Genomic DNA, 23,898 nt, shown 5'->3' on the forward strand with positions numbered 1-23,898 from the left:
GATAACTTTCATTCAAGAGAACTGAGCAAATATAACAAAATATTGCAGTAAATCAACAGCACATATTAAACCATTAATATGTTCAAACTATAAAAATGAAATCATCTTGCAGAGATTAAGTCAAAACTCAAGGTGATGAATGTGGCACAAGTTCACAAAATCAGGACCTTCCAGGAGAATTTATACCATAGTAAAAGCTTTGGTCTTGAACTATATGTAATCTTCAAAACAGACCACAAATGTTCTGTATCGACTCTAAATATCAGCTTACTGTACACTGAGATCTTTTTTTTTAACAATTATAGATTACATTTTGCGCAAATTTCTGTGAAATTCAGGTAGCTTTTGTTAAACTGTTTTCCTTCAAACCTGACTAACGACATAACCTCACTAATTAATATTACTCTTATTTGAAATGTTCTAAAGTAATTTACTGCTAACTTTTTTATGGACAACCTTAGTAATCTACTAGTATTATACAGACAGGACACTATGGGCTAGATTCCAAAAGTGTTACTCTCAGTGTTATGTCTGCCCCGATTCTGAAAGACTTGTTCTCAGTGTTAAATGACTTACTTCATTGTAAGGCCTATATATAAACAGACTTGCAGACTAGGCCAGATTCCAAAAGATCTACTCTCAGTGTAAGTGGTCATTTACACTGAAAGCAAGTATTTTGGAATTGGGTCCTATGTTTACTGCCATGGGTATACTATTAATTACCTTCCCCTTTCAACGACTCAAAACTACATTGACTTAGAGATGACTCATTATGCTTTTTAAATTTTACAAAGGTAAGTTCCCTACATTTTATAACTCTGCTGCAATTATCTCTCTATTTGCCTTATTTATATCTCCTTTGTACTTAAAATGTTCTACTTTTTCTGATTAAATCATTAATTCACTGCCATTAAATGTGCAGTAGCCTATATTTTGATGTTTGCATACTGACAATTTCCCTGACGTTCTTGTGACTACAATCACTTTTTCCCTTAATATCGAGTTACTTTTTTGTGGTTATTTTGCGATGCTAATTCTTGCTGAGTCACTTGTGCATATTGCAGTTATCTGGGCACAGTCTACAACACATGTGCACTTTCCTCGAGCATGTACAGTCAATAGTGTCTTTTCTCTACTGCTCACTGCCTTAGTTTGGTTACTTGTAGTGCTGCTATGATTTTTAGTAAAAGCAGCTAAAATGACTTTTTCATTGCTTTATTGCTGACTATGATTTGCTGAAGTGCTGTAATGCTTCAGTCATACATACTAAGCAGTATACCAATCAAATTTAATATGCACAAGTTGAAATGTTGCTACTTTTTTGTTTATTAGATCTGTTTTCACTGCTTTGCTGCTCAGTTTATTTAAGTGGACCAAATCATGGCACATACTTTTTAAGTTACTGCATTCACGTCTCTTGCAGGTCATTTCCTCAGCTGGGGGTTCAACTTTCTTTATTTTCTTGTGCACAAGTTTATTTATTACTTATTTAACATTTGTTCACCGGGAAAGTCCGATTTGGAGTGAAGCTAATTTTCAATGGAGGCCTGGGAGAAACGCTCCAAACCTATGTCTTTGTGACATGTGAGGAAACTGGAGCACCCGGAGGAGGTAAAGAGGTAGGTACAGCTCAGTAATTTCCAGTTTTCATATACCTAGCCTATCTGGTACCACTACAAGGCTACCAAATATATTTTTTATTTGGGCTTAGCTACTTGCCCTGATTATTGGTTTACTATCAAAATTATGAGTACAGGATACACGAAAACTGAATGTTGAACAACAGTTGGATGATTCCTGTTTCGTTTAACCTGCACTGGTGTGAGTGTTCAGATTCGTGAATGCCACAGTGCATTCACACGCCTGTCATCGGCATTATGAATACAGATCGCAGTACACAGGGGATCAAGAAATGACCCTTTTCCCCACAGTAGTGCGATCTCAGAGTTGGAATATATTATTTGCAGGGGGTGTAGGGGGGCTTGACCCCTGCAAAAACTGGCATTTCTGTGTTGTGCAGTATGTATGTACTGCTTACAAGTTCAACCTCTGGTGGTGTTGAGTAAGCTGCAGGGAAGACATATGTCAAATAATGTCGATTGTTCAAATTTAGCATTATATTCAACATAGTGACTGTGCTCCTGTGCTGATTTTCGGAGATATGATTCGCTCAAATGACTGGATTTTATTTCGGTGTTCACAATTTTGATAGTAAACCCTGACTACTATAGCCTGATTATCATTTCACATTACATTGAAGATTTCTTTAATAATTTTTTGTTTACTGGCTGACGTGTGTAAATAGCTAGTCTTGCATCTCCTCTTTCTTAAGTCTGGAAATGTGGATTACTTTTTTCAACTCTTATGGCTACTTGCCTATCACATTTCTATAATTTATCCATTTTCGCCTCAATTACTTGGTCTGAGGCTTTAAAATTTTTGACAACCCCTCTTTTTAGTTAATGTATAGGTATGTGTTTAAAACCAACATTATTTTGTCATCTACAGGACGAATGCTTTACCACTTCAGTGCTTTAATGCCTTACTAAGTTACTTAAGGTACATGCATCTCTAACCCTAACTTTAACCTCTAAGGTCAATCCTTTCTTATTGTTTCCTTTATCATTTCTTTTTATGTTTTAATTACTTTCTAGAATTCTTTGCGGTCTTTTACACTTTCTACTTTTTATACTGGTTATTTTCTATACCTACATAAAAAGTACTGATATGAACCATAGTGTGCAAGTGTCGTGTGTTTTTCACTTTCATCATATCCTGGGTCTATATGTCATTTTCTTTATCTTTCAAAGGGTTTATATTCATTTCTACAGAGCAGGTCTCTCCGTGCAGAATGTGCTCTCTTCAGCTGCAGCAGTCAAGCTATAACAAGAGCAATCATTCATAGTGACAGCATTATTATGAATTTTTCTCCTCTACAGACAGTGTAAATGTTACATTTAGTGCTAGGCATAGTTACTTTTTGCATCCAGCTACACTTACTTAAAGAAAGTACAGTTGTGTACACTTACCATAAATGTAGATATTCAAGTGTATTCACTGTTGCAGTCATCACACTTCGGTTTTCTGCTAGCCGACTGAGGGCTACCTGCAGGCAGATAACCCAAGTGTGACGACTGCAACAGTGAAACACAAAGAACATAATTTCTCACACAATATGTGATAAGATTTGGCCTGTGAATTGTCTGGGTTATATTGTAGTTTCCCAAGTTTACTATACTGGAACTTTTATTGCTGGCAGCTTTCTGACATCGATTTCAGGTCAGTCATCTCTTTGTATTTGAGTCCACATCCCTTCTACCTAGGTTGCCTTCTTTTCTTTGCATTATTATTATGGGATTAAAATCCCTGAAGATAGACCAATTTCTCCATTTGTTTTACAAATCTGATACCAAGACAGTGTTAATCCAAGAAACACAAATGTATTCTAATTAACTGAATGCCCTACAAAAATGTTTAAAGGATATTGTTTCTGCCAAACAAACAAAGAGTAGCAAACCTAATTAGAAGATCAAATAGTTCTGTTACTGAAATAATATTGATCAGTTTTGTTACCCTGCTTCTAAACTCCACATCCTAGGTAAACCTATTTTCCTTCTTTCAATATATCCACCCAGCTTTGGTAAGTAGGGTTTGTAATGCCTTAATCCTTCTGTTAAATATATTTTACAATCATTAGTTTAGCATCTCAAAAGACAAATGCAGTCATCAATCCAAATAAGAATATAACACATCAACAGCAAAAGCTTCTTACTCCACTGCATCTAAAATAATTTTAGACAACATGAAAACTCAGTCAGCACCAGTTGGTATAATGGTTAAGGTCATCACCACCCAAACACAAGGTTCGATCCTGACCTCCGGCTAATGCCTGTTTGGAGTTTGGATGTTCTCCCTGTGTCTCTGTGGGGTTCCACCTGAAACTCAACAAAGATGCAGCACAGACTCCACATGGTGCCCTACAGGGGGTAGAGTTCTCTATTTTGGGAATCTACTTCTGGCACAAAATTAAGATTCCCCGGGGGGGGGGGGGGTTCCTTGGTGGGTTAATTTGTAGAACTCCCCTGAGGAAAAGCTTCACCTCAACCCAGCCAAAAGAAGAGGGCTAAGAGAGAAGCAGGCACTGATAGCTGACCAGTGAGCTTTTATAGAAGAGGAGGCCAAACTTGATCAAAGAATTTCAGAGATACTGCAGAACAGCAGGGACTTGAGATATGAGAGGGTCTTGACTATGTTTGCAGCAAAAAAAGAAAACCTTTTCCATTTAGCAGTGTAAAACTTTCTAGTAGCGGGTTACCTGGCCCTTTGTAGGAGTTGAACTACCTTTTTGGAGAAGAGGTGTCTTTGAGAAATTAAAATCCTATCATCCAGAGGGTCAGGTTGAGAGAGGAAAGATTTGGGTGGAGCCGCAATCCTGTTTGCTGAATTATAAGGTCTGGTTGAAGAGGAATTCTCCAGTAATTTCCTTTTGTCAGGTGAAATAGCAGGGGAAAGCAATGCAGCTTCAGCCAAAATGGTTTCAGTAAAGGGTCTTCCTTTTGTGCCTTGAGAAGAATTTTTGGAAGAAGAGGCAGAGCAGGTAAAAGCATAGAGGAACTTTCCTGTCCACTGGAAGGAAAATGCATCTGCCCTTTAGACTGCGGGACATGGGTATCTCGTGCAGAACTGGGGAACTAATGGTTGTAGGTGACACAAAGAAGTCTACCTGAGGGATACCCCACTGAAGGGTGATCATCTGGAAAACCTCTCTGTTCAAAGTCCATTCATGGGGGTCCTCCAGGGAGTGGCTTAGAGAGTCTGCTAGTACACTGTCTGAGAAGGAATACATGTGGCTGTGAATGGGATGTTCAGTTGGATGGCCAAGTTCCATGTCTCCAGTGCTAACCTGCACAGTCAGTAAGATCTGGGGAGGCTATTTGTTTATGTAGCACATGACTGTGGTGTTGTCTGTGTACACTAGGAGAGGGCTGGGTTTCCAAATACGGGTAAAAATATGAAGGGCCTGCAGAAAAGCCCTCATTTCCTTAAGACTGATATGTTCCTTCTGGAACTTGAACATCCATTTTCTCTGTACTCAGTGTAAATCAGTCCATGCCCCCCATGCTTTGTCCAAGGCAGCTGTGTAAACTTGTTGAAGAGGAAGGTGTGGTGTGAATGGCAGTCCTGAGTTGGGGATGACCTGTCCCCTCCACTAAAGTAGCTTCATTTTGAGACAAGGGAGAAAAGGAACCAGAGCGTCCAAGGGGTGACAGTGCTGGAGGGACCACACAGATTTCAGGTACCACTGGATTTTCCTCATGGGCAGTCTGGCCAGAGGAAGCATAAGGATGATGGGTGCCATGAATCCCAAAGCTCTTACCATTTCCCTTGCTGAACAATGGCTTGCAGAGGAGAGATTTTTGGAAGTAACTCGACAGACTGCGAACTTTCTTCTGGGGAAGAAAGGCATGCATCTTGTGTGTGTCAAGTCTGCAGCCCAGAAAAATAAACAGGTCTTGTGCCGGGATCACGTGGGACTTTTTGTAGTTTATAGTAAAACCCAGACCTGTCGGAAGATGGAGGGTGGAGTTTAGATTCTGAAGAACAATTTCTTGAGAGAAACAGCCTGGATCGGTAGGTCATTCAGGCAGGGGAAAATATGAATTCCTTGACGGCGACAGAATGCTACTGCTGCAGTTAGACATTTTGTACAGATTCTTGGAGCTGGAGCTATGGAAAGACCAAAAGGCAGAACAGTAAACAAACTGCGAGGGACCAGAAAAAACCTGAGGAACCCCCTCCAAGAAGGATGGATGGGTATGTGTATGTAGGTGTCCTTCAGATATAGAGATACTAAAAGTCTGGGGGAGAATGAATGGCAGAAGACTGAAGAGAGAGCATTTTGAAAGATTGAAATTTCAGGCAAGTGTTTAGGAGAGAGAGCTCTACGATGGATCCCCATTGCCCTTCTTTCCTCGGGACTAGAAAACTCCTGGAGAAAAAAACATTTCCCATGAAGTCTTTTGTGACTTGCTTGATGGTCCCGATTCAACAGGTCTTGAATAATGGTGCCCAGAAGGGATATGTGGTTCTGAGGAGTCCGTGACATGCCTTTCAGAGTGGAAATATTTTCCTAGAACATAGCATAACCATCCCTGATGATTGAAAGGACCCACTTGTCTGTGGTAATAGCTTCCCACTTGGCCAAGGAGAGCTCCAGTCTTTCGCAAAGAGGGGTAATGGGACTGAGGGCACAGGGAGGGGTGCTGCAGAGGAAATCACAGGTTTTTGCATCTGAAGGGAGGCTTCCCCATTGGAGGATCCCTGCAGGGGTTTTCAGAGGACCTTTTCATTGGGGTTTTCTGATCTGTCCTAGGATCCCTCATAATGAAGGAGGTTGACTTAAACGGGTAATTCCTACAATATTTAAGAAATGAGGAGAGTAGGATCTGTCTGCAGTCTTTCATGGACTTACCTTGGTCCTGGAGAGTTCTGAACAGGCTGGCCGCTTGAGGACCAAACAGTAAGTCCTTGTCCAAGGGGGACACTAGATTTTTTTATTTAAAATTCTCAGGGATAAACTGACTGTGAAGCCATGCACATCTGCGAATAACAGATCAGTGGCAGCAGCCCTACAACAAGCATCCACAGCATCACAGCTGCACTTATTAACACTGTGCCTGGCAATTTGAGTGTCCTGGGACAGTAAGCTCTGCAGTCGTTCCTTAGACTCTGCTGTAGGAGGGTCCAGTACAACTTTACTTAGGGAATGCAGGACAGAGATCAACTACTTTGTCATTTGAGTGTAGTAATTCACTGCCCTGAAGGCAAGGGCAGAGGTGAAAACCTTCTTTCACCATCTATTCATAGCCCTACAGTAGGTAGGGTATTTGCACTGGGCAGAAGTTTAGAGGGCTTATCAGAAGAGAGAGATAACTGCAGAAGGGTCTGCCACTGGGTTCTTATACAAATAATTTAGATCATCAGGCATGCTGTAAAACCTCTGGTCTCTTAGGAGCTGGAGGTTGAGAATCAGGTACAGAAGAAGTGGACTGAAAAGTGTCCTGGAAAGCCTCGTGGACAGGAAGGACTGGAAAATGGTCAGGGATACCCATATCCAAGAGGGTGCAATTCCTCTGCTGAACATCAAAGACCTGCATGGATTGCTATCCAAAATAGTTTGTCATGTTCTGTATAGTCTCCCCAAAGGAAGCTTCCTCAATGAGGAAATTCAGTGAGAGGAAGTCCTCTTTGTCAGAGATTTGCCATGCGGAATGGTCAGAGTTGTTGTCCTATTCCTCATCAGAAGACAAGGAAACCAGGGTATGTTTTTGAGGGATAGCCTGTGGTTACAGAGACCAAAGGAAGGAGGTTTCAAAGACATTATGGCTTTGAACAACCTCTGTCAGAAGTCCATCCACTCCTTTTCTCTAGCTGCTGTTGGAGAGGCCACAGGCCTAGTCTTCTGTTTTTTTTTTCCTTTTTAAGCATGACGTCTGCCTGGATGAGACATGGAGGCTCAGAACCCTGTCTGACTTCTATTAAAGAGCCTGGGATCTCTTCCCTTACCAGAATTTATGGGGCGCTGTGTGGTCCTTTGGAAATGATGAGATGCAGTTCCTCGGATGCACTGGCAGTCTACAAGACCTCAGGAGCCATACCGGCCTCTGACTGGGTCACAGTAGCAGGCAAATGAGAAGTAGCCTGATGTACTGTGGGCTATTCAACCTCATTCTGTATATCATTCAGAAACGTTGGACTGCAGATCCATTCAAGCCCTCTATTTTTTCTTTCGGCAGTACAGGGACGTCCAAGGATGCAAAGTGAATCACCTTGGACTTGGCCAAGTGTTTAAGATGCTGGGTCTCATGAAAAGTATCGAGAGTTGAAAGTCTCAAACTAACAGTTTTAGGAATGAACAAGTGACAGAGTAAGAGTTGGGATTATGTTCCAGGCCTATGCAAAAAAGAGACTTTGTGTGCAAGTCCTTGCACTGAATCTGCCTACAACACCCACACTTACCCCTCCTGACAGCCACAAATTTCAACAAAATATCATAAGATAAAAGAGGAAGTTTCCCCAGTGGGACACTTACTGGATAAACAGTGGAAGCTATGCACCAATGACAAAACAGTGAATAGTCTGACAGCTGCATGAACTGCATTTGGGCTGATGGCAAGACAGTCTGAGGATCCACTCTCATATGACCATCTATAACACCCCAATGCATACGAGCTGAATTCATCCATCGGACAAATGACCTAGAGTAAGTAAAGCTTTGCTACTCCTGCCAGACGTCAGTGGTAACAACTCATATGTCAGGAATACTAGAAGAGTAACTTCAATCAGGACACCTACTTACTATTCCAACATTTACAAAACTATTCTGTAGGGAATTTTTGAAATCTGTCATATCGTCACATTTCTAAAACACATGTTCCCAATTACCTGTCTCTTTCCCATCTCATCTCCAGCATTTGCTATCTACCTGGGGAAAAAATCTCAGGAATCTGCTTGGGGTATAAAAATATTTATGCAAATACATCTGAGCAAAAATCCTAAACTTTCTGGACTTTGTTGAATACTTGGGAGCTACACAGACATATTTGTATTGTTCCTTAGTAAAATGCCTCTTCATTCTCTCTCTTCCTGATCTTTTCTAACCTGCTCTGACTGATTCTAATTATCATGCACTATTTTATACGCCCTACTAATTTTTCCTTTTTAACAGCTGCTTTTGTTACAGACTAAAACAGAAACTCTACTAGAGCTAGACTTTCACTTAGCAATTCCCCATCCATTTCCCTTTGCCTATATTCTGTTATCAATCCCTGGTGTGGAAGGCAATCTATAACCCCCGGTCCAAACTTCTGTTTGGCCTCATCCCATTCTATTACCTTTCGCTCCCTAGTTATTTGCTCCCACTACTTTGCTTCCTTTGCTAATTTTTACAGTTAATTCCAGCTACTTCCAGCCTTTTTTCTGTGGCTCTACTTGCAGCGATCCCTACTGGTAAAATCTCCTTTCTTTATTCCCTTGTTGGATTAGTTCTTAGAATACTTACTATGGGCTATGTAAGTCTCCTTTTCAGAGGAGGCCCAAGGAGAAAAGCTCCAGCAATACACATTAATGGAACAAATTACAAAAATAATAATACAGAAACTTTGCCAAAAAATGGAAAAAAATTAATAGTGATTAATCAAAATGCACAGTAATACAGTTAGTCGCAGAATTATTAGTCTGGAAGTATAAGGAGGTCATAAGAAATAATAGATTATATAGAATGAGATAAGCAATGGATAAACATGAGTTAAGCAAAGGATAGAAAGGGCTAGTAGAAGATATGTTACATTATATTTGGGGGATTATTAGCAATAATGCAGCTTGAGGTGAATGACTGGAGTTAGCATGAGCGGAATGGAAGGTATTAGAACAATGAAGAGGATAGGAGAGTTGAAGGAAAGGGGAAACAATAGAAGAAGTGGTGTATTACAGGAGTTGTTTAGAATTAGTTATGAAAGAAAGTAGAAGGATGGGAGTTTTAAGTGAATTCAGTTATAGGAAGAGCAAGGAAGCAATGAACAGTAGGTATATGTGACTGAAGACATGCAAGTGAGCATGGGTTGAGAGAGTAGATTGTGAAAGATAAAGTTAGCCTGGGAGAGAGAGACAGTAACAGGAAAAGAGGAGTAAGTGATGTCTGTATGGTTGTTATTCTCCTAAAGAGCCTGTATCCAAATTCCCACTCTTTCCTTATTTCTCAACCCTTCCCTATTTTGTCATCAACTGATGTATAACCTTCTGCTTGTGTTTTATATATATATATATATATATATATATATATATATATATATATAAGCCTTTACTAAGTAATTCTACAAAGTATCTGTTCAAATCAGGTAATCCTGTACTACCTTGTTTTAAGAGAAGAATTCATCAAATTCTGATTCTTAATGTGTTAAGATTTACTTCCAACACTGTCAAAGTAGTATAGCTTGGATGGGGGGGTTACAGCATTCATGAGTTCTCAGCCTTTAGTTAACATGCTAAACTGAAATCACATTTGCCTGAAGTGTTGCTTGCACAGGTGGGCATAAAAGATCCCATGGCATTTCTCAACAAAAAAAAAAGGAATGCTTTATTTACAATGCCTCAATAATTACATCTTATAATACTAGATTTGAAAAGGTAAACATTATTTCAAGTGTGTGTGTGCGTATTTTATAGATACAGAATATATATAGAGACACATACATATATGCATACATATACAAGCGTGTGCATACACACACACTTTCCCTGGTTTCCTGGCCAAATTTGCCCTATTCAGGATGAGTACCACTTCAGGACTCTAGTAAAACTACGCCATTGCCGAGTGGTACTAACCAGTCAACAAAATGTAAATGAAAATAAACTGCCAATTTACAAGTTGCTATCTGGCAATCAAACCTCTTCTTCTTCTGGAGAGTGGACATCACACCTATGAGTACCCAGGGATTTATCCTGGAGTCTTTTCTTAATTTGATCAAAAGTATGCATTAATATACAAAAGGGATACAACTACAGAAAATGACGATGGCATGTCACATCTCAGATAAAGCAGAAACACTGATACCAGACCTTTGAATTGTCTACAATGCACTGAAACAAGATCATATTTTGTGGCAAACATTCTATAGATGCTCAAGAAAAGATGTGCTCAATCAGAATAATGTCTGTTCCAGGAAAAACTAGGCAAATAAACAGCTTAACGTATTTGGGAGCTATAACTAATTTTTACATGATTTCTACTCCCTAATAATGTCTGCTGACCATCAAGCAACAGCACAAGCTGGCCATTTATTCACCTTGTCTACCTAATCTTACCAGGATCTCTCACCACCCCCACCCCCATGAAGAATACCAGAAATTCTGCCTCATGGCAGTTTACCCTTAGGTCACAAGATAGGAGATGGGGACAACAGCACATCAGCTGCTACCTATGTGGCCTTATACATGAGAACTAAGACAAAGAACCAGAAAATGTTGGTGACATAGCTAAAAGGCAGGAAAAGAACTATGCTGCAGGGCAAGCTCTGTGGTGAAGAAAGATGGAGCTATGACTGAAGCCTAGAAGTCCCCACTTCAACTAGTGGTGTCAGTGCTTGACAGGTTGGTTGTAGCGATAGAAAATGAGTGCCACTTTGCTGTCAATCCTATGAGGGAAGGGTGTTGCAAACTTCACTGAAGATACACCCACCAAACATGGGGATATACTGAGAGACATCCACGGGAGTGCACAATTGATGTCACTGTACACTCTGAGTTTGGGGGGCAGGATTGGAAGTAGAGTATAATAACAAATAATCTGCCAAGATACTGCCGTGGGACACCTTGATTTCATCTTGAGCTCGGAATATCAGATTCAGGAGACAGTTTGGGTACAGGACGCTGGAGATGAAGGAAGGACAATAGGAGCAGCTGATGATCAGAAAAAAAAGTATTCTTTAGAGATGTGATTGGGAAATGTTGTTAAAGTTCCACAGTACATTTTCTTACCCAGTATAATGACTGAAGTTACTACTCTGTACTTCTAAAAGCACTCACTTTTTTTAACAATTAAGTAAAAGTTACTGTGATCCTGCCCTTTTTAAGTAAGCTTTCCTTCATGCACTGCGCTTGGACATATGTTCTGTTCTAGACTAACTTCTTTTTGTAGTAATGCCTCCAGACTTGCTGTAACAAATGTGACCTCACAGCAAGCTAGGCATACTTCTTCCACTGTGCATAAATACTTCAGCCTGTGGTTTCAATATTATGAGCATGGGAGACATTTATTGCCTAATACAGGCTAATCCTTCTGGAAGGTTATTGTTTAAAATAGTCATATGATTAATCTTTATATTCCAAAGGTGCACACATTCTTTAAACTCCTTCGTCCCACAAGACCACTTACAGATTCTGTCTGCTTGTCAGTCCGTTAAGTGTCCATGTAACTGAAATAAACAAGTGTAAAAGCTTCAACAAACCCACTGATAAATCAGGTCTTAGAAAAACAAACTGGACAAGGCGATTCATTAGCAAGCTGCCTGAACATCCGTCTATTTTTATGCTACAGCACAGCAAGTAGTTCAAATAAATCTGTGAAGCTGTCATCCTGACAGAATTAGCTGTGGAGTTGCCACAAGACTGTCTTACATTTGTTACATGAACTGAAAGCTGGAAGTTGCTAACTCGCCTTAGGTTCGTTTTTACTCTAATATTTCTAAGCAAAAATCTGTTAAGTATGTAGTATGTATGTACTTTTATTTTTACAACTACCATACTTTTTTCTTTATGCTTTGACAATAAAATGTGTTTGCTATCATTCATATGAACTATTGAAAAATCTATTTACATTTTTACCAATTCTCTATCACAGCAACTGCATAGCATTTGCAAAGCAAACAAAACTAGATGAAGAAATCAAGTTGACCTACTACAAGAAAATAATAGCCAAGTTCCTGATATAGCCTTGATCAGTTTCATCCTCATCACCTACCACAACTCAGCATTTTTCCTCTAAAGATTCCATGATTGGGGCATATACACTTGATACCAACACATACTATAATTTCATATGCACATTGCATATGTCTGAGTAGCTCCTGAGCCTGAGAGTTTGCCAATCACCGGTGAGCCCATTTTACGCAAAATAAGAAATAACAGCTACTAGGATAACAGCCAATTTGTCCCCAGGGATTAGTTCACCAGCCCATTTTCTCTCCATTGAAGCTGAAAGTCAGGTCGCAGGGAGTGTTCCATCCCTGTACTGGCATTACAAGCTTTAAACAGCGGCTCATAGGAGGTGAAACTGCACTATTGCACATTCTGTTCATGGAAAGCAGTGTACCCACTTGCTGCATGAGTGTTACTAGGTCCATTGTCAAAGATGATTCATCTGCATTCCTGTAGATTTCACCAATGCAGCAGGCAATGTCACCTCCCACTCCTCGGGATGGGTGAGCCAGTATCAGCTACTTACTCCCCATTTGGTCTGTACAGCACCTATTCCATTAGTTGAACATGGATTGTCTGAGCTGTAGACTGACATTTTTGTTTCAAGTACTTGAAAAAGATTTCTAATCGGAGATTGATGGTACACCTGGTGACAAACAAGCTGTCCGTCCCAGGTCAGAGAATGATAGATCATTACATTAGCAGCCCACTGAAAATGTTTGCAGGAATGGAGTGCCAACCATTACAGGGAGGTAGTGAACAGAAATACACTGGAACACAGAGGTGATATAATACCTTTTATCTGACCAACATAGGTTTGAGGTAGTGCATGACAAACCGCCCCTAGCTCTAGCAATACATCACCAGAGACACAAACACACAGGTGCATGCATGCACACACCTACCTACACCAAGGAAGAAGTGAGCAATGTCAAAGAAGCACTGCCTTATGTTATCCAGGGCAGGCCAGGAGATTTTAACAATGTCCTTGAATTTGTGAAGGTTACCACAGATCATTACAAACTGCAGCCTTCACAGTTCTGCACAAACTATGTGCTACACTCTTTCTCCAATCAATAAAATGCATACTCTTTTAGCTGTGCACATCATCCTGTTTACACTGTTATGGTGAACATTACAATAACCTATTATTTCGTCTTCCTTCTCAGGTTGCTCATGTCCTGTAAGCATTCTCCCCATTCCAGGGATGTCTTCACTATCTGACACCCCTTTACTGTATTTATGTATTTGATGGCTGGAAGAGTAGGGCATATATCACAAGCAATGTAATACTGTCAGCTGTACTGTGTCAGTGGGAGGATCACTAGCAAGATGTATGCTGACCTCCCATCAAAATTCTACAGGAAACAGCCATGTCTTCAGTGCAGTAGACTTTGACCACAACATTTTCCAACAGAAAGTCAGCTGCTACAGGAAAAAAGTTTATGCATTTTAGCAATCTAACAGGAAAGGGTTTGATTGACAATTGTGCAGCCTTTTCTCCCTTCTATAAAGGAGAAAAAGTTAAGTTATCCTAAATTCAAGCACCTACTTCATGTAAAACCTGAGCTGGCTATGGTTGATTCTATAATGTAAAGGTTTTACTCCAGATTACTCCCCTGACAATCTGGGTTAAATTGTCAGCCAAACTGCTGGGGAAGTCAGTCAGAGATGGGTGGCAGTGAGCAGCTGATGCTAACTTGTCCACCTCTGGGAAAGGTGCTGCAGGAGTCCTGCAACTAGAGTTGTACTTGGGGGCTCTGGCATATTATTTTCTGAAATTTGAAACTTGATGGTCATCTTGCCCAGAAGTATACAAAACACTCTAACTGGGACATGATAGTCTGCAGAAGTACATATGTACACTGGATCCAGCATAACAGACAATGCACTATACTTTCTGGCCAATGGAGAGCGACTGGTGGGTGTTAGAAGCATAAAAGCTACTTATTCCTGATGGACAGCAGCCAAAATCTCTAGCTGTCATCTCATTTTCCCAGTATCTTACAATGATTCCAGGGGTTGGGGTGGGTGGATGAAGGAGAATGGGCTTGGCAGCTGTTATGGAGGAGGGCAGGAAAAATATCTACCCAAGGAAGGAAAAATAGGACGTGAATAAACTGATACTAAACAGCTTCAGCAAAATGGAAAATACAAATACCTGACGTATTGAAAGCTGTCTAATGGTAAATGCAAAAATGTGCAACATTTGGCAAAAAAAAACTGTTTGCACATGTTATAAACTTCGCTCCTCTTCAAACAAAGATGGTTATTAGAAACTTGGGTGTTTATGTGGACAACTCTCTTTCAATCATCATATTCCCACAATAGCCAGGAAGTCTTTCTATGAGGCCCAGTTAATTACCAAAGGAAAATCTTCAACAGCCAAAGACATCATCCTGTCCCTGTATTCCTCCACTGTCAGATCCATCATCGAATACAACACCCTGTTTGCAATTTACAGATCTTACATATCACTCAACTAGACAGGCCTATAAATTTCTAAACAAAAAAATTAAAGGCTGTAAATTCTTCAACTGTACCAATAGATTACCATGACTCTCCTTACACTCGGTAGCTTATCACCTGCTCCAAGATAACCTGTGTCTAACTTTTTAAGCATTGAAAGACCCAATCCTATTTGGCCTCCTATTTCTTTGTAAAACTAGTGCCTACACTAGCGACCTAGACATACACCAAAACAAATAAGACTCACTGGAGGAAATAGCTTCTTAACATAGCACATTCCCAACCTATGGAATAAGTTACCACTATAGAACACTATAAACAAAGTACTACTTTGGTTGATTTTAGGGCTAGACTAGAAGACTGGATGGGTAGAAACAAATTCACACTAGGCTTATCAGGCAAGGTCCTGCTCTATTTGGGAAATAAGTGGTGGTAAGTGCTTGAGAAGGGTGGAAAAAGTTTAAACTTGTCTACTTAAAGGTATATATGGCTAGGCAGCTTATGGTTCCACTAATCACTTGCTAATACTATTACTATGTCAAGCAAACCCTTTCTAGTTAGATTGATTCAGGGCCAATTCAGAAATGACTTTCAGGAGGAAATTGGCAGCCCTAAAGCATACCTGCTCTCTGAGGAAGACCAAACTAAAGTATTCTACACAATATAACTACTAAGGAGGAAAAACTTTTCACTGTGTTGAAAAATAACAGAACAAGAAAAAAACATCATAGGACTCTGTATACAGCAAAAAGTACAGTTTTGTACCTACCATAAATGTAGATGTTCGAGTGCTAATACAGCTGCAGTAATCACAGATGGGTTCTCTGCCGTCAGGCGGGTCCTCGGTCAGCCGAATTCCAAAGTCTAGGTCCGGCGTTGGTTGCTGTCGCTTTCTTTCCTGACGTCAGTGAGGCAGGGGTATATAAGACACAGCCGACGCCATTTTCTTCAGTCTTTCTTGCCCCAGATGTCAGGTGCCCCCAAGTAGGAAGGCAATACATAAATTATATTTATATAATGCAATGCAATATAATCAAAAATCAGTAGTTGCAAGCAAATATACCATAGAAGGATAACCCAATCAGGTTGTATGAAGAGGGGTTAGGCCCTAGGCCTTTACCTAGAGGGGAGGGAGGGAAAACTGTACTGCAGCTGTATTAGCACTCGAACATCTACATTTATGGTAGGTACAAAACTGTACTATGTTCATCGTGCATACAGCTGCAGTAATCACAGATGGGTAGAATCCCAAAGCTACGCACAGTGTGGTAGGCACTAGGTGGAACTGGGATGAGCCAGAATGCCCTGCAACACAGCAGTGGCAAAGCCTGCTCTAGTTTTGGAATATAAAGGCAGGTGGTAGTGTTTTGTAAAGGTATGCACAGAACTCCAAGTGGCTGCCTCTAAAATATCTTTGGTAGGAACTCCTCTCAGGAAGGCTGTAGAGGTAGCTGTGGCCCTGGTGGAGTGGGATCTGATGCCTGCAGGGACAGATTTTCCATGATAGGAGTAACAAAACCGTATGCAGTGGCCTATCCATTTTGAAATTGTCTGTTTGGTAACTGGCTTCCCTTGAGCTCCTACAGCATAGGACACAAAAAGTTGTTTTGATTTCCTGAAAGGCTTTGTTCTGTCCAAATAATAACGTAGCTGTCTATGGATGTCTAAGGAGTGTAGCAGCCTTTCCCCTTTGTTTTGAGGATTGGGGTAAAAGGTAGGTAAGTGTATGGCTTGATTTAAAGCTACCCTGGATACCACTTTAGGCATAAATGACGGGTTGGTTCGAAGGGAAACCCTGTCCTGATGGAAGATGAGAAAGGGCTGCACAGCCATGAGGGCTTGTAGTTCCGAAACCCTACGAGCTGAGGTAATGGCCAGAAGGAAAGCTGTTTTCCAGGACAAATACTGCAAATCTGTTGAGGCAGCTGGTTCAAAGGGAGGCAATGTTAATTTTTCTAGAATGTAATTAAGATCCCAGGCGGCACTGGTTGTTTCCTTGGTGGTCTTATATTCTTAGCCCCTCTGAGGAACTGTCTTAGGAGTGGGTGAGAGAATAAGGGTGGATCCGTGTTGAATTCTGCAGAAATGGCTGAGACATGGATTTTTATGGAGGAAAATGAAAGTCCACTGTTCAGCAGCTCAGCTACATACTGTAATACCTGAGGCAAATTCAGTTTTCTAGGGTCCTGGCCTTTTTTCTCATTCCAAGAGCAAAACCGTTTCCATTTTGCGGAGTAAGACTTTCTAGTAGATGGCCTTCCGGCCTCTAAAATGACATCCTGCACCTCTTTGGGGAGTAGGGTCTGTTGTGGTGTTAAGGAATTTTCCATGCAGCGAGATTGAATGTTTTCAGCTGACTGTAAAGATTTTTGTAGCTGTGCTGAGTCAGCAGAAGAGGCATTAGAGGTAGGGGCCAGGGAGGAGTATGTGTTAGGCTCCTCAGGAGTGGGTACCAGTGTTGTCTTGGCCAGTCTGGAGCAATCAGTATCATCTTCGGTCTGTCTGCTCTTGCTTTCAAGAGCACCTTGGGCAGAAGAGGCAGAGGTGGGAAAGCGTAAACTGTCCATGCTGTCCAACTGAATGAAAGGGCATCCACTCTCCAGGCCTTTGGATGAAAGGTCCTTGAACAAAACTTTTCCAATTGATGATTCCTGTGGGAGGCGAAGAGATCTATGTCTGGCCTCCCCCATGCTTGGATTATCTTTGTAAACACTTGAGGATGCAACTTCCATTCGTGTGGATCTGTCATATTTCTGCTTAGATTGTCTGCCAGCTTGTTTTCCAAACCTGGCAAGTACTGTGCTTGAAGTTTGATTTGCCATTCCAGAGCCAAGTTCCAAAGTGTCATGGCTAGTCTGCACAGGGGGTATGAATGTGTTCCTCCTTGTTTGTTTATGTACCACATTACTGTGGTGTTGTCTGTTCTTATCAATAATTGTCCTGGATGCAGGAGGTCCTTGAAAGCTGTAATTGCATTTATCACTGCTAGCATTTCTTTTTGATTGATGTGAAGGTGCTTTTCCTTTTGGGACCATTTGCCCTGAATGCACCTGTCTGTCATGTGCGCCCCAGGCGTAATCTGAGGCGTCTGTTGTGATGACTTGATTTGCTTGAGGCTTGCAGAATGGGAGACCTGTGTTTGTTTGACATGCTTGGGCCCACCATAGAAATTCCTTTTGCAAACATGGAATTATTGGTATTATTGTTTCCAAACTGTGGCTGTGTTGAGACCATAGGTTTTTAGGTACCATTGAAGTTTCCTCATATGCAACTTTGCACATGGGATTAAAAGAATGCAAGATGCCATGAAGCCCAGAGCCTGCAGGATTTTCCTTGCAGTAAGCCTGGTACAATTTGCTAGTATTTTGAAGTACTGAGTTAGTTGCCCCTGTTTTTCTGGCGTAAGATAGGCCATCTGGGTGTTTGTGTCCAAGTTGGCACCCAGGAAAGTTACTTTCTGAGATGGTGTTAGCCTGGATTTCTCTTTGTTGATTGTGTATCCCAGAGAATTCAGTAACCATGTTGCATAAGCCAGATGTTCCAGAAGTATGTGCTTGCTGTTCGCTTGGATCAGGCAGTCGTCCAAATAAGGGTAAATTTGTATCCCTTGAAGTTTGCAGTAGGCAATTACTGATGCCAGGCATTTCGTGAATACTCTGGGCGCAGTAGATAAGCCAAAGGGCAATGCAGAGAATTGATAGTGGATTGAACCTGCAAGAAATCTGAGGTATCTTCTGCAGCTTTGTCTGACTGGGACATGCAGGTATGCCTCCTTGAGGTCCAATGTTACCAGCCAAAACTCCTTGCCCAGCATGGGAAGAAGCTGCTGTAATGTGAGCATCCTGAATTTTGGCACGAGTAAGAATGTGCTTAGGATGGATAAGTCCAAAATGGGTCTCCAGTCGGTTCCTTTCCTTGGTACCAGAAATAGCCTGTAATAAAAACCTTGACCTTGTTCGTGAGTAGGTACCTCTTGAATAGCTTTCATGTCTATGAGCTTTGAAATTTGTAGTTGTGCCTCTGCCCTTTGATTGTGTGGCAGGTTTGGCATGCCTCTCATTTTTGGGAGAGTGTGAAAATGAAATCTGTAGCCTCTGTTTATAACGTCCAGGATCCATTTGTCTGTTGTAACAATATGCCAATTTCTTGTAAATAATGCCAGTTTTCCTCCCAAGGGTGCTGCCAGCTGAGACTTGCTTGGCATGGAAAGGAGGAAGTCATTGGGTTTGTTTCCTGTATTGCTGTGCACTGTCTTCGCCCCCTCTTGGTGCTGGAGTTTGCCATTGCCTGCCTCTATATGATCCTTGTGATTGTCCTCTGCCCCTTGTGCGCCTGTATCTACCTCTTTGGGGCTTGTCCCTGGCTGGAAAGGACCAGTTTTTAGAAGGCCAATTTCTGCTGAAACGTGGTAGTTGAACCTGTAGAAAAGCTTTGACAGTTTGCATAGATTTGGCTTTTTCTTCCATTTTCCGTAGTATCTCCTCAGCATTAGTACCAAATAGCACATCCTTTTGTAAAGGAGCATCTGGTAGTTTAGCTTTCACATGATCAGGCAAGATTTGTTCCCTCAGCCATGCATGTCTACGAATGACTGATCCTGTAACAGCAGCTCTACTTGAGGCCTCTAGGGCATCATAGCCACATTGTAAGGTGCGTTTACCCACTTGTTCTGCACTATGCATCATATCCTGCAACTCCTTCAAATCTGGTTGTTCAGGTTGAGACATTTTATTTCTTAATTGTGATAACAGAAACTGCTGATATTTAAGCATATGAAACTGACAATTTAAGGCCCTCATGGCTAGGGTGGCCGAGGTATATACCTTTTTCCCCACCTTTCTAAGGATCTTGACTCTCTTTCGGAAGGTAGTGGATTCTTAGCAGTAGAGGCCTTCATTCCCTTGGGGCCTTGAGAAATGGTTTCAGGGTCAGCATTATGGCTTTTGTAAAGAAATTGGTGAGAGTTAGGAACTCTGTAGTACCTATCAGGCTTGACTGGGGCAGGAGGCAGGGAATCCGGATTAAGGCAAGCCTCCGAATAAACATCATCAAGTACGTCCAAGACAGGAGGTATCGCCAGAGGTCTGTGTTGAAGTAACAAAAGAAATTCCCCAAGTCTTTTCTTGGAATCAGAAAAGTCTTGGCCTTCCCAATGGAAGTGTTCCCTCAAGGTGTGCAAGGTTTCCCCAAAAGAAAAATCCTCAGGAGGAGATACAGAAGGAATGGACTGCTCTGCATCAGAATCTTCAAAAGGGGAGTAAGAGTGTTCCTCTACATCAGAATGTTCTGAAAAAATGGAGCCCTGATCAGAAGAGGGGGAATCTTCCTCCACTCTGGGTCTCTTGTCTGGAGGGGGTTGGGAACCCCTGATAAGAGCAATTAAATCCTCAGCCATTTTAAGCATCTGCTTTTTAGGCATGGGGCCTGGAGATGGGCCCTGTGCAACAGGCCTCTTGGGATGCCTGGCTGATTTGGACTTAGTAAAGGCCTTAATGGAAAAGGAAGATGAGGGTCTAAAGACACCATGGGTGGAAGTGGACCTGTCCACATTAGGAGGCTCAACGCTCACAGTGGCTTCGGTGGTTGTAGTCTGGGTATGGGCCGAGGTACCTGCAGTCACGGTTACATAAGACACCGCCAAAGACGTGTCGTCGGTAGTCAGGGACTGCATAGGCGTCTCGCTGAGAACCGGGCCACGTGTAGCCGGTTTTGACGTGGTGTCAGTGGGGACCGCGGACCTCGCGTGTCGGTCCTTGTCCTTGCGTTTTTTGGACAAAACGGTAGTCGGAGACTCTGACGACATTTTATAATCAAAAGCTTTACCAAAAAAGTGTTGGGCGAACTCCGCCCGACGCTTAATAGTGCGTTTATTGAAAGTAGCACAAAAGCGACAGCCCGAGACGTCGTAATCTGGGCCTAAACAAGGTATGCAGAGGGAATGGAAATCCTTATGCGGTATTTGCTTCCCACAAGAAATACAATTGTTAACTTTTTCTGACATCGGTCTGAGGCAAGAAAAGTTTCCCCAACGGGGTACTTAGCTTTAATGAAGACTTCGGTTTCCAATTTTTCGTAAATTCAGGAGCTGGCCGACCGGCACTTGCGAACTGCTTCTGCTTCGGGCACCGCGCGGCAAAAAAGACTGAAGAAAATGGCGTCGGTTGTGTCTTATATACCCCTGCCTCACTGACGTCAGGAAAGAGAGCGACAGCAACCGACACCGGACCTAGACTTTGGAATTCGGCCGACCGAGGACCCGCCTGATGGCAGAGAACCCATCTGTGATTACTGCAGCTGTATGCACGATGAACATCCACAGACGGCAGAGAACCCATCTGTGATTACTGCAGCTGTATGCACGATGAACATCCACAAAACCATGAGCAAACTTTGCTACTACACACTTTCTTTCCTTACATTAAACAGACTTCGTCAGAATACAAACAAAAAAATAAAATCCCAGATTTAAATATAAAATACTAAATTGATCCAATACCATGTGACTTACTATGACAAAAAGTGAAACACAAACAGCAATGCAAACTCACATAAGTAAAACTTTAAAATACAACAAGGAAAACCCCCCCCTTAGGCCGATAGTTTCGGCAGAAGGCTCTAAAACTGTGCCTATGGCTAAATTTGTTGACTATAAAAGTAAACACATTTGGGTCAACAATCCGACTATTTTAAAGGATTCTTGGGATTTTTTGAGCCTATTAAAGCCTGAATATTATAGGAAGGATATGTTATTTGTGACAATTGATGTTATTGATTTATTTAGTTGCATTCCTTACCAGGAAGGGATAGAAATGTTTGAAGAGAGCATTTTTGAAGACAAAACACTCAAACAAAAGGAAAAAGTAGCTTGTGTAGCATTTATGGATTATGTACTGAAATTTAATTTTATTATGTTCCAAGGAGAGTATTATCAGCAAAAATCTGGGGTGTCCATGGGGGCGGCATGTGCCCCCACATATGCCAACATTGTTTTATTAAAATGGGAAGAAAAGTATATTATTAATTGTGAATACAAAAAATATTGGCTAATGGACCACAGGTGTTTGGATGATATAGTGATCTTATGGATAGGGGGACTCGAAAAATTCTTGGAATTTTTTGAATACATTAGTGGAACTACTAATTTCTTGAGATTCACATACTCTACTAGTTCTGAAATTCTGAAATACTTGGATATTGAGGTATACAAAAGAAATGGAAAATATGAAACTAAAGTACATAGAAAGGATACATATGTTAATTCCTATTTACACTTCAATAGTGCCCACCCCCTACACAGTAAAAAGAATATTGTCAAAGGGCAATTTGTTAGGGGGTCAAGAATGACCAGTTGGGATGATGATTTTGAAGTAGAGTGTAAAACTTTGGAAAAAATGTTTTTGGAACGTGGTTACCCTGCACAATTTGTGAATAACATTAGGAAAGAAGTGGAAAAAGGAAGGCAGGACAGATTTAAGCCAATTATAGGGAGAGGGATTAACAGTGAGAAGGAAAATATACAGGTAGAGGTCAACAAGAATAATGATGGTCAGCAAACATATAAAAGAAGTTTAGTAGTGGAATATAACGCCTCTAACCAGAAGGTAAAGGAATTTGTGAATAAAGAATGGAACAAATTTTCTGCCTTGACTGATATGGAAGAGATTACAAAAATGGAACCAAAAGTAGTTTACAAGAATTCTTATAATTTAAAAAGGATGATGGAAAGAAATGGATGTAGTAAAAGTAAAGGGAATAGAAATAAAGTAGGAACATACAGGTGTGGCAGGTGCCACCAGTGTTCATATATTATAAATAGAGGAGAAGTTTACATTGAAAGTAGAAAGAGATGGTTGGGCAGTAAAGGTTTTTTTAATTGTGATAGTAAAGGAGTCGTATATCTGGTTATTTGTCAAACATGTCAGTCATTTTATGTAGGGAAGACGGAGAGACAATTGAAGAGAAGGATATACGAACACACTTACGATATCACAAAAAAGAAAAATATAAATGCACTATTTAAACATTCCACTTCTTGCACTGAATATAAATATGAATTTTTTGTTCTGGAACAGGTTAAACCAGATATAAGGGGTGGCCTGTGGGAGGAAATATTAGAAAGTAGGGAGCTTTGGTGGCAGGTCAACCTTGATGCAGGAAATAAGCCTGGAATGAATGAATTTATATCAATTTCTTCTCTGCTCAAACTGAAGGCTAATAACATCTGAACAAATACTTCAATGTAATTTCCCAAAATGGACACTAGATGGGGATAGAACATATATGAAATATAGGTTCAAGAGAATTTTTTAAAATAACAGATATTTTACAATACCCGAGTTTTTAAATTAAGTTATATTAAACAAAAGGAAATGTTTTTAAAATAATTTATTTATTTATTAATATTTATACAACAAATGATATGAAATGTTGCAAGAAATGAAATTATAATGTTAAGCACAAGACACTTTCATAGAATAGGCATTAATATTTATGAGAGACAAAAGGAGATTTGTCAATTTGATTCCAAGGGGATGTATTTCATTGGACTATTAATTAAACAGTTGTTTTGTAGACTATTTAAATTGATTTTGAAGTAAAGTTTGTATGTCTGATGAAGTCCTGTATATAGGACGAAAACGCGTGTGATTTACATTTATTGTTGAATAAAAGCGTTAAATTTACTGGCGTTTCGTGGATTTTCTGGTTCTAATACCATTGGGGAAACCGTGGTCCTTGGCATTCTTTTTTACTTTTTATTGGTGGTATTCAGAATTGCCGTTCTACTGAGTTATTTAAAATACAACATCCAAACATTTATATTAAATGCATTCATCTAAAAAATTATTACCACTTCTTTGATCTCCCTTTTTTTAATACTTAATGTTTACAGTTCTCTTCAGGCCAGGTGGAATATCTGCCAGAAATCTTAAATGCCACAAAGTTTCTTTTTGTTTA

At 40.7% G+C, this 23,898-nt stretch overlaps 1 protein-coding gene across 1 annotated transcript in view; it reads right to left on the reverse strand.

Moving 5' to 3' along the window:
* Positions 1-23,898, reverse strand: part of LOC122793565 (vacuolar protein sorting-associated protein 13D-like) — an 845,840-nt gene that overhangs the window by 551,416 nt on the left and 270,526 nt on the right. The window lies entirely within an intron of this gene.

Source organism: Protopterus annectens, chromosome 2.part0 (genome assembly GCF_019279795.1).
Source record: "Protopterus annectens isolate FY-2018-M chromosome 2.part0, PAN1.0, whole genome shotgun sequence".
NCBI classification, from domain to species: domain Eukaryota; kingdom Metazoa; phylum Chordata; order Ceratodontiformes; family Protopteridae; genus Protopterus; species Protopterus annectens.